Below are 12,966 nucleotides of genomic sequence, written 5' to 3'. Positions count from 1 at the left end.
GATAATCTAGAAAACATACAGATGACAAATTCTTAAAAGAACTGGAAAGACATAGAGACTACCTTCAAGTGCTTTGAAGAACTAGAAAAGGATAAAGAAAAAAAGACAAGGTGGATTTTTGTGTAAGTCTAGCAAGTCCAGCTAAGACAACGCTGCTGAGTTTAAAGAACCATTTAATGACTGCTTGCTGTTATCAAAACGTAGACTCTTCAATTTAGAAGATAAGACTGTCAAATTCCAGTCACCTGCCTATTTCTCCATCCTTATCTTCCACTACTCCCTTATGTACATGTGCTACTTCACAACCCCTGGAGGTTGCCAGGTACAATCTGAAACTGGACCCCATATGTGGAGGGCAAGCAGAGACCAAAGAAAGAGGCAGACCACTCCAGATTGGTAAGTGGCAGGTTTAATAAGCAAGGCAACTTACGAGGCTCGTCTCAGGGGGCCACAAGACGAGTGGATTTCCACACCTGCTTGTCAAATCTTACAAGTTTATATAGAGGCCTTAACTGGGTTTAGTCCCATATACTATCCAGATAGTCTCAATGCCACATTTCTATCTCAAGGCTGTATCCTTGGAGCAGCTTCTGGGAATGGAGAAGGAAAGAAGAAAGCACATTCAAGGAGAGGGGCAGGGGGTGGGGAGCCTCTAGTTGCCCAGGTCCAGCTCATGGGTCAACCGGCAGTCATGTCTTCTCAATGAGCTCCTCCAACATGCTTTGCTTCAGCAGAAATGAACTTGTTAGAGTTCCCAAATGCATCAGACTTTCGGTGATGTTCTTCCACCTGGAATGCCTTAACCTCCCTCTCTTCCAGATTTAGTTCAAGCTGTACCTCCTCTGGAATGCACCGCCGGGCCGCCCCTTCCTGCTGTCTTCCTTACTTCCTGCCAGACGGAATTACTTCACCTGCCTGTTCCTGTAGCACCTGTGCATTGGTGAAAGCTACAGGGAGACAGATACTGGTACAATAAGAACATTTTAAAATATTGGAATTCTCATAATTACTTATGAAGTAGTGAATTCACTATTGCTGGAAACATTAGAGGAGGGGCATTTCCACTTCATGAAAGCTTGAATTAGATGACCTCATGATCTCTTCGAACTCTAAGAATCTATGTCAACACGAGGTTGATTTTACTAGGTCCAGTGCACAGATTCCAAGGTGAAATGTCTTCAACATAAGGAGATATTAGCATTAAATTAGTAGTGGTTAGCAAAGTGCTCTTTTGAAAATCTGATTAGTATTGAGATCCCTGGATCTCTCTGCTTTTCTGAGTTTTAGGGTTTTTTTTTTTTTCTTTTTCTGTAGAGATCCTTTATTTGAGATGAGAAATACCTTTGATGCAAAATTGGCCTTTTGCTCAAAGTCTAATTTTTTAAATAATAGTAACATCTTCTTGCTTCTCTATGAATATTTAACTCTTTACTTTGCTAGTTTTTTGCATACTTTAACTCATTTAACCCTAAGGTAAATGCTGTGACCTCTGGAGAACGGAAATTACATCAGGATTATGAGATTTATCTAAAGGCAGGTAACTAGTTACAAGAAGAACTGTACTACAATGCAGGTGGCCCCTCATAAAGGTTCCTGAGTATGTTTTGAAAAGGACACATTACAAATAGAGAGACATGACTTGGGCAAGGGAAACAAAAGAAAAGTTAACAAATGGGATTACATCAGACTAAAAAGCTTCTGCAAAGCAAAGGAAACCATGAACAAAATGGAAAGACAACCCACCAACTGGGAGAAAGTATTTGCAAATCAGTTATAAGACAAGGGATTGATCTCCAAAATATATAAAGAACTCATATGACTCAACAAAAAAACCCCAAATAACCCAATCAAAAAATAGGCAGAGGACATGAACAGACATTTTTCCAAGATATACAGATGGCCAACAGGCACATGAAACGATGTTCAACATCACTAATTACTAGGGAAACGCAAATCAAAACTGCAATGAGATATCACCTTACATGGGTCTGAATGGCTATAATCACCAATATAATAAACAACAAATGTTGGAGAAGATGTGGAGAAAAGTGAACCCTTATACACTGCTGGTGGGAATGTAAACTGGTGCAGCCACTATGCAAAACAGTATGGAGATTTCTCAAAAAATTAAAAATAGAAATACCACGTGATCCAGCTATCCCACTGCTGGGTATTTATCCGAAGAACTTGAAATCAATGATCCAAAGAGATTTATCCACCCCTGTGTTCATTGCAGCGTTATTCACAATAGCCAAGACATGGAAGCAACCCAAATTCCCTTCTACAGATGAGTGCATAAAGAAGATGTGGTATATATATACAGTGGAATATTATTCAGCCATTAAAAAAAGACAAAATGGTCCCATTTGCAACAACATGGATGAAACTTGAGGGTATGATGTTAAGCAAAATAAGCCAGAGAGAAAAGACAAATACTGCATGATTTCACTCATGTGTGGAAGATAACAAATACATGGATAAAGAAAATAGATTAGTGGTTACCAGAGGGAAAGGGGGTTGGGAGGTGGGCCTAAGGGACAGAGGGGCACATATGTATGGTGATGGATAAAAATTAGACTACTGGGAGTGAGCACGATGAAGTGTATTCAGGAATTGATAAACGACAATGTACACCCAAAATTACACAATGTTATAAACCACTGCAGTCCCAATAAAATTACTTAAAAAAAAAATAAGTAGAGAGATGTGTTCCTAGATGGGAATACTAATTGTTGTGATTTCAATTTATCCCATATTTATTTTTAGATTTAATACAATTACAAAAAAATTGCCAATGAGATCTTTTTTTAATGTAACAGAATTATCCTGAAATTTATTGTGGATAGTAGAGAGGCAAGAATATCTAAGAACTTAATGGGAAAGAAAAGAGTAATAGAAAAAGCCGTCAGTCATTAAAGTTTATTTAAAACAATATGATACCAGTGTAAGAATAACCAGATCCATGGAACAAAATAGATAACACAAAACAAACCCTAGAATTCATAAGGAGTATGTGGAAAAAGTGAAATCATAAATCATTGGAAATAAATGAATTCAAAATAATTCTGCTGGGACAATTGATTATGTTTTGGAAAATAAGAGTCACTCATCTTGTTACTCTAACAAATAAGACCCCATAGAACAAAGGAGACAATTATAACGCAGTCAAACCAGAGCAACAGAAATATAAAAATATATATCTATCAATAATAACAGCTACCATACATTCAGTGCTTACTATGTTCCAGGTAGTATAAAAAGAATTTCTCTATCTATCTATATTTGCTTATATAGCTATGTCATATATATGAGATAAATTATACCATTTAACTATTACCACAACACTGTGAAACAGTGTACTATTATTGATACTGTTATTTTAAAAACGAAGAAACTGAGGGCCAAAGAGATAGGACCTTGCTCCCGGTAACACAGGCAATCACAGTCAGGATCAGAATTTGAATTCAGACAGGTCTGATTCCAAGTCCCACTATATTCAACCGTTTCAAGTATCTGATTGGGGGAGATCATCGTAAAGTCAGACGCAATTGAAGGACAAGATAAATCTTACTATATAAACATGTGTTTTATAAGATTTAAAGATTCTTTTGATGGAAGGACCCAGCACAATGTCACTAGGATAGAAGAAACACAGAATTCTTGGTTTCTTAAAGCTCCAAAGGAGAGTGGGCTGCAAGGCAGGGCCACACATGTGGTTGGACCTGGGGACAGGGAAACAGCAAGCTGGAGCTATAGGAGGGAGCTTATGAATGGTGAGTGAGGTGGGATTAGTTAGGTTTAACAAGTTCCCTGCAAAGTGGCTAATTTGAATAACTTTGATGGGCTCTGGGGCATAGTAGCTCTCCCTGATTGTCTGGTGCATGGCCCCAGTGTGATTAGGGCAGGTGCATAGTGGCCCAGACTGTGAGAGCCCAGTTAGGGAAGGGGTTGGAGTGTGCATACACTCAGTGGCTCAAGAAGGGGAACTGACTGGCCTTGAACCAAAACTGGGTCAAGACAGCATTTCCAAACACAGCTATATTAAAATCTGTAAAACTTCTGTAGAACAAAATTTTATAAACAAAAACAAAGGGCAAAGTCCAAAGGTCACAGTAAAATCAAGATTAATAGAATAGCCTGGATCATAGATCATAAGTGAAAAAAAACAGGATCTCTCCCAAATGGCCAGGACTCTTTCCCATTACATCGGTGATTCTATGAAGCAAGAGTAAGAGTGGGAGCCTATAAAAATTTTCCAGGGCTGGGAGTTTTCAAATTACACATACTTCCTCCCCTTCCAGATTCTCTGCTACGTGTTCTATGCTGCCACTTCCTACAGCCGCCAACACGTAGTGCCCATCTTCCTTGAGAATCTCTACAGGAAGTGAGACAATTACAAGACAATGCCTTGTGCATGTGAACAGTTTCAATGCAAAAATCTCGAGAACTGTTGTATAGTATCAGGCTGTCTTTACACTACGTCTTTTCGATCAGTCTGATGATAGGGAAACAAGGTAAAATTGAAAGCACACTGAGCTGGTGGGTTTTCAGCACCTGCCTCCACCCATATTCCTGTACTCATTAGCCACTCCATGTAAGAAGAACCTCACCGAGACTTCATTTCAGTTGCTTATGCTTTTCTTTATGTATCTGGGATGTGTCAGCTTATGGAACAGTCCCTGCCCAAAATCTATGGGCACATGGGCCTGAGTCATCACAGCTAAGAGAAGAAAGATTTGGAAGCATGCGAACCTCTCTATAAAATATGATGTTTAGCACTTGCATTTTTCTGTAGACTCTTCACATCACAGACTGAATCTTACTTGCCACGGTGGAGGTGGTGGTGGGGATTCATTGTAAGTAAGGGAAAAACATAAAAGGACAGCTTTACTAAGCAATTTTAGAAATTTTGGAGCATTCACATGCAGAAAAAGTCTAATTACATGGGAGGGCAGCATGGATTCCGTTCTACAATGAACATAGGGTGATTAAAGAATATTGAGGAATCTAAAGAACATGTACCATTATGGTATGAATAGTGGTACTGAGCAGATGTGATAAACAATCCTGACAGAGAGAGCAGCGCTCACAGGCAGATGGTGGTGTCAAGTAGAACTGATTCTTCTCTGGACACAAGAAAAAGCTTTAGTGTATATCATTGGAAAGCGGAGGAGGCGGAACATAGAGAACACGAAAAATGCAATCAACCATTGACAAGGTTTATTCATGAGCATATATAAAATATGCCTGAGAACTTTTAGAAAAATTTGAATATTAGAGCATTTAACAAGGAGTCTGGAAATCCTACACTAGCAAGTACAGAGAAAAAGGCAACATATTATACAGGTTAGGGAAAAATATATAGACAATCCATTCCATGGCAATGGGCATTTAGCTGAATACCCTGTACTACTTTCAACTTTGAACCTGAAAGTTAAGGTTCCCAGTGTTAGGCTCAGCTGAGAGGGCCAGCAAAATCCCGACAGGCTGCTTCCCTCGGTATGCACGCACAAATCGCTGCTTACCCTACAAAGAGTGCTTTCTCTGCCATGACAAAATCTAACATCTCATCAAAAAATCTCACAGAGGTTGTTAATCTCATGATAATCCTGCAGCAGCTGTATCGCAGTCCCTCAGGGAAAAAAAAAAAATTTCTAAACAAATCAAGTTTCATTTGAATGGAATTATGGGATTTCTAGAGAAATGTTTTGTCCCTGTTGCTAATTGTGTTTTTCACATAGGAAAATCATCATGGGTCAGTGAAGGAGTAACCCTTTCATGTCTTAGAAATGTATGTTTGTGTTTGATGGCTTGACCAATGCAAAACTCTCAGCATGTCCAATGGTTAATAATCCCAGGAAATTTCAGATTGATTATGTTTCTTTCATACACCAATCTGTTAAAGCGTTTGATAAAAAATGATTAAAAAACTCCCAATGCCATCATTCTGCTGGATTTGTTTTTAAGTTGAAGCTTAAAAGTAATTTTATAATACTTGATGAATTGGAAATCTCTCGCAGTAATTGCAGAGATGGTTTGCTTCTTCATATGTTGTAAGGCTTTTAACATTGTCTTCATACATACCAATGCCAGCTTAAGGAACACACACACACACTCTCCTGATCATCCCAACATGGATATAAAAATTCCATTTGTTCTGTTGTGGCTACCTTTTTGCCCCCTAGGAATTTCTATTCTCCCCAAATGATATTTAAAAATTAAACAAAGGACAGAGTTTGCTGGAGACAAGTACTTGCGTATGGAATAAGAATTTTGATGTTTAAGGGTTTGGGGAGGAGTTTGTAGAAATGTTAAAAAGAACACTAAGCTCTCAAATCTCTTTATGCCAATCTTCACACAGCCCTTAATCCCGGCATCATTCCAATGCCTGCTAGTAGCTCTTAAAACCAGTGGTGGAAAAGAGGGTATGGGGGGAGGGGTAGCTGGACAAATTAATGGAGAGATTATCAGTTTAAAATTAGGAAAGTAATTGGGTGATTTTTGTTTCTTGGTCTGTCTTGTTCTGTTGTTGCTTTGATTTTTCTTCACTTTTGCTTTGCTAACTCTTTTCAACGATCACCAGTATTTCTGAACTAGCAGACCGACGAGAAACTGAATGTGCAGATGCTCAAGCAGGGAGGTTGGGCCAAAGAAAATGTCCAGATCAGTGTGTGATCAGAGGAAGAAACAAGGGACCTGGCTACCAGGAAAATAGGTTCTGATTCTGTTTTGCCATGTCTCCTTGTGTTGCTATTTCCTCATTTGCAAAATGGACAAAATAATATTGACCATATCACTACTGATGTTTGAAGGATTAACTGAGATGAACGATGTTGAAGTGTTTCAAAACCTATAAAAACCTATAATAAGTGTTGCCATTTTAAGAAAGAGAGAAAGAAAGGAATGCAGAAGAGTCAAGGGTCTTGACATTTTCCTCACATTCTATTTAACAATGCGTAAAGGGAGCAAATAAAAGCATGCTTATATATTATAAATGAAATTATGGAATTGGTCTAGTAGCAACAAGCACATACATAGCAACAAATACACATACACACACCCAGTGTTTATTTGCTAATTTTTCCCGGACACGTTGCCTCTCAATGACAGGTTAACTAGCAGCCTTTGGACTCAACTAGCTTTCCTATATAGAGACTAAAGGACACCACTCTTGGAGGTGGTTTTATTATGTTTGACCTTCCGTTCAAAACTTTCTGTATTTTTCTAGTTATAGACTCTAATTACTGATTCTTTTTAAAATACCCTGTAGTGAATGAGCTGTTTCCAGAAGCCTTTAGTTTTTCCCTTAAGTCTTTAAAGCCTCGTGTTTTAAAAAAGTTGCACACGTATAGATAATCAACCCAACCATCCCCAGACACAGTAAAACCCACTTTATAATGCTTCACATTTTCTCTTTGATATTTCATTCTTTTGATATCTCCAATGTAGTTCTCATTGGCATTGTTTAAACAGTATACTTGTTTTTCTTAAAGTATATACGCATGGCTCAGCTCAAAATTCCAGACAGCAGCATAAATTATACCTAGAGTGTAGACTGGAGAGACATACAAATTTAGGTTTCTTATTCTAGCCCTACCACGTATTAACTCTGTGACCTTGAGGGAGTTATTTGACTTCTCTGAACTTCACTTTGGGTGGTAACAATACCCTTCACAGGGCTGATGAGAATCAAAAGATAAATATGTTACGTTCCCACTGTAAGATCTGGCACCTAGAAGGGAGCTGATAAATGTTACCATAAGGATGGTAACTGTAGATTAGATTAAACAATGAGCACGTTCAATTGCTTGGCAGACATCCTTGGTAAATAATTGCACTTTTGGATTTAAAATCCATAGTGTCTATTGCTTATATGCCTCCATGCGTTTCTCTTCATAGGTTCTATGACCACCAGTTTTTCATCCTTGCAGTTCAATTCAGCAGAAAATTATTGAACACACACTGAGTGCCGGTCACTGCATTAAGTACTGGGGCGTCGAAGATGAATAAAGCAGGAAGCTTGCATTTGAGGAACTCTTTAGGATCCAGAAGTGAAGACACTCATTTTATCTATCTTAGTACAGAGAAAAAGCGAGCAGTATTGATGATTATCACCTGAATTATGTGTTTACATTTTGATAAATGGCATGTAAGATTGTTTTTTATTTGTTAAAGTGTAAAAAAATGAAAAATATCCACTTTTTGCTCTTCATTAATCTACTTCTGTGTGTGCAGACAATGAACAGCGGAGAAACAAGGCACCCACCAACATTATATTATAAATTCTCTCAGTATTTCTTCTGTGTTTTTATTGCTTTTTTACGTGTCTTGACATTTTCATGTGAGTAAAATATAGTCCCACCATCAAGTTGTTCTCAGTCAGGTCTACAAAGGGAAAAGTCATTCAATAAACATAAAAAAAGGCAAAAGAAAATGCTAGAAGCCAATCCACTGCTGAGCCAGGGTTGAGTGTTCTTTTTCACTTTGATTAAAACTGCATGAAATAGTGCATTTGAGGAATATTATTTTGCATTGTTGTTGCCAAAGAAATGTGGAGTTAGACCAGCTAGAGTAACCACAGGTCACTCAGCTACATTAGATGACTAGAAAATACTCTAAGGGATAAAAACACTTGTCTAAATACGTAATAGCTGATCAGATCATAAAGCTGTTGTGTTAGATCCATGTACTTGACGGCAAGAATCCAAATCCTTAGACAGACCACCGGACTAGTCATACAAGCCCTTTGGGTATCTTCCCAACTCCAGACTTCTGGACTATGAGTGTGGAGCTGCTCCAGGTTCCTTCTGATACAGATCAAGGTATAGGATCCTCATGCCTTCCACTCCAGATTACCTCCAGTCCGCAAAGAATCCCAATGTAGTGTAGAGACTAAAAATTCAAACTTGGAAGCAGACCATTGGTGTGGATCTTGGCTCTGCCACTGACTGTCTCTGTGACCTTGGACACATTGCTTAACCTCTCCGTGCCTCAGTTTTTCCATTTGTTTGGTGATAATTGTACCTGCATCATAGAATTATTTTGAGTTTTAAAAAGTTAATACATGTAACATGCTTAAACTCATACCTGGCATGGAGGACGTATTCATGGGTTTTATCAGTGGCTTGACAATTGAAAATTCTGTGTGGATTTTTGATCAATTTTTAAAAAGATGGGTTTTAATTAGTCAGTCATTAGGAAGATGTTGAGTACTTGCCCTGTGATCAGCATTATGTTAGGTGCTGAGAAATAGGCAATTGCAGACTCAGGTGCTGGAATGAGCATGGCGGGGATGCATATTTTCTTGATTCTGATTTAGATTAATTTCTGAAAGTGAAGAGCAATGAGATGCTCCACATTTTAGAAACTGTTCTAAAAGAGTAGCTTTGTTTTCCTTTCTTTTTTCTTTTTCACTATTATTATTTAACTTTAGGAAAGTCACATCACAACATGGCTTTACTCCTTGTTTGTCTCTCTCTCTGTCTCATGCGCACACTCGCGCAAGAGTCTTGAAGATTTCTAGTCTGTTGAGAATTTCAGTGTCTTCACTAGTCACTTTCATTGAATATCTATAGCTGGATATTACTTGCAAAAGCCTTCGAACAGCATTCTTTGTAGATATACTTATATTCACGCACATGACTCTCTATAACTCTTCTGACCTTATGTACGATGCCCCTTTAAAAATGCAGTACAAGCAAGTTAACTATTAGAAGTTTCTGTACCACATGGACTATACCCTGTTGCATTTTCTTTTCCTTAGTTTTGGGAGATGCAGTTGTTTTTCCTTCATTTCCCTGTTTTGGGGCTCTTCTCCTGTATTCTCCAGAGTAGTTATCTAACCAATGACACTCATCTCAAAATGCTGACAAGAATTTGATGCATTCACCTGTTTTGATGGTAATCGGCCTTTGAGTCATCTCCCATTTTAGACCTGCTGCATCCTGATGATGTTGATTTGCCTCTCAATATAGATATTCAGCTTCTCCCTTTGATCTTTTAAGGCATATGCAAGAATCTTTCTTGTTTTCACCTCTGCCTGAATCTACCAAATGCTATGACCTGTCCTTAAATTCTGGCTTAGAATAAGGACGTTTTAGTTAGCATTGAAATTAAAATTGGTTCCAAAGGTGAAGTGGGCCAATGAGATTCAATGAGAGCACTCCTCAGTATGTTCTCCTACTGCGTATGAAATAAGAAGCACTTGCTTCTCGGGTGACAAGGAAGCATATGACATTGTGAGGTTGTGGAGAGAAATGATTACCTCCTTCTCTTGTTTTCTTCAACAAAACCAGTTCCATTTATGGTCTACTGAAAAAAATTAAAACTCTGCCTTTTACCTACAGTCAGACAGAAATATCTGACCTGAATATATTACACTTCCAACTAAAAGCACTTAATAAGCTATTTTCTCAATTTCTATGTTATTGTCAGTACCATTTCCAATAAACAACATTCACTTCTGGAGTATTCGAATTCTTATGTTTTGGAAATGGGCAAGTGTGACACAGTCTCTCTCCCATGGGAGCCTCGCCGGGAGATCATTTGAGCTGTGACCTGCTTAAGCTCCCAGGAAGTATTAGTATTTTTGTAGGATCTTTAAAATGAAGATGCAGAGGGAAGGACAATGCATCAGAATGAGACCTTTGCACTCTACAGCAAATGAAAAATACCAGGAAGTATATTTTCATTCATAGAAAAGTGTTTCACAACTTTCACCCTTTATCAGATCTTCTTAATAGGGAAAGCTTATCTGTGAAATTACTTTTTTTTCAGTAAAAATTGTTCTATGCAAATTGTGCATCTTGAGTCCCAGAATTCTGGCTGGCAGTAACCAGATTTTAAGTCTGTGAACATATTGAGCCAAGTACAAAATCCCTCTGAAGATGTGAGGGCTGATGCAAGCTCTTGGGTGAATGAGGTAGTGACTATAGAAACAGTGTAGGTACATTTGTAAATAAAATTCTTTAGGGTCCAAGAACAGACTTTTAAACAGTAGTCTGATGTCTAAAAAAAAAAAAAAAGAAGGAAGGTTGGGAAGAGGAATAACTGTTTTGGTTTGGGATAAAGTCTTTAAATTGTTAGATTCCTTTGGCTTTCATAACTATATAAGGGCAAAGAACCACCTAAGCATAATATCAGAAGAAACAAATATGGTTTAGTTGTGATAACAACTATAAAATATTGCATTTTCAAGGCATTCAATTCCTGAATGTGTCATTCTTGTTCTCTGGCCTTTGTCTTTTGTGGGAACCAGAGCGTCCCGTTGCATTCCCAATGCCTCCTTACCTAGCTAATTTCTCATCCTTCAAAGGTTCCTAACTGAAAAATATCACTTCTTCCAGGAAGCCTTCCATGACACACCAAATTGAGGTTATGTGTCCCTCTGTGGCTTCTATGGCACCATTGACTTCTCTAGTTTAGTGCATATCACATTGTGTCGAGTTTACTTGTTTTCACATCTTCTTCCCTAATTGTAAGCTCCCTTCACTATAAAAATAATAACTGCTACTTACTGAATTTATACTATGGGCAAGGCACTACTCTAAGTACTTTACCTATTTTATATTATTTACTCCTTTTAACAATGATAACTTATCAATCCACTTTACAGATGAGCAAACTGAGGCATATAGAGGGTAAATATCTTGCTCAAGTCTACACAGTCAATGAGTTGTAAAGATAGGCTTTGCATCCGACCCCAGAGTGTAGCCTCCTAGCCGTTACATTGTACTGTCTCCTTAAGGGTAAGGGCCTGTGTGTGGCTGCTTTTCTCTCATATTCCCAGAGACCAAAACAGTGCCTAGTTGATAAAAGGTACATAATAGTAAGTACACAATAACATGTCTGTGGAATGAATCAGTGCATTGATGAAGAAAAACACTGATTGTTATGCAGACGGCGTATGCTCCTGCAATGTAACAGGAATATAACTGGCTCTTGATTGAAACCCTCCTGAAATTAAAATTAATACATCTAATTATTAGAGTCTAATATTAGCCCTTGGTACCTGCCCCACTCACGTCTACAAATGAACATTGTCTTTGCATAAAACTTTGTGGTTCGTTTTTTCAATTTAATCAGGGTATACAGGGCATGGTGAGAAACAATGTGCACAAAATGGATCGTTAGAGAGAGGCAAGCTGGGTCAGAAGGCTCGACATTAGGAAAAGCTGGACCAGATGAGAAAGGGCATACTGGCTGTGCCCCAGACGATATTTGCTTTGACTGATAGGGAGTTGAATTTATGCAGAGATTTGTATATCAAAAAGCAGAAAAGCAGATGAACATACAGCTTCTACCCTAAATTTTCCCAACAATTTGCTATTTCATTTGACATAAGCTTATCTTTAAGTCGAACTGGTTAATGGGTATGCACACACACACTCACACATACACACACATTTGTTTAAGATAAATATACTACTCTTGTGAACATAACTCTTGGAAAATGTCAAAAGTTAAATATTGGGTTTGACATTTTCCATAGGCTTAAAAAAAACCTGATTGCTTCATGAATCCTGGTTAAATGGGTTCTGCATGAGTTATTGTCAGTTTCAGTCTATGGCAGCATTGTGTGGCATCTTAGACAAAGCCTGATTGTGCCCCAGAGAGACAAGATTATCTAGTGGAATATGTCACTGGGTGACATCCAGAGGAGGGATCAGAGGATCGTTTTCTTCACTCAAAAATTGCCTGGTGTACTTTAAACAAAGCCATCAGTAATGTTGATATGTCAACATAATTTAATTTACGATCTTATAAGCTATTGCCTTGAAATCATTAAGTGGTCTAAAAAAAACCCTAGAAATGATCAGACAGTTTATCTTACAAAGGCCCTGAGACTTTTTTGACCTTATGAATGCAAGTTATGGACAAAAAGAATTTTCTCCAAAGAGATCCTAGAAACAGGATCCAATTACTCCTAAACCTCAGACTGAGATTGACATTCATATTAAGAAAAGA

The sequence above is a fragment of the Equus przewalskii genome, chromosome X (genome assembly GCF_037783145.1).
Source record: "Equus przewalskii isolate Varuska chromosome X, EquPr2, whole genome shotgun sequence".
NCBI lineage: Eukaryota > Metazoa > Chordata > Mammalia > Perissodactyla > Equidae > Equus > Equus przewalskii.
The sequence above is the reverse complement of the archived record's forward strand: the minus strand, read 5'-3'. Positions refer to the sequence as shown.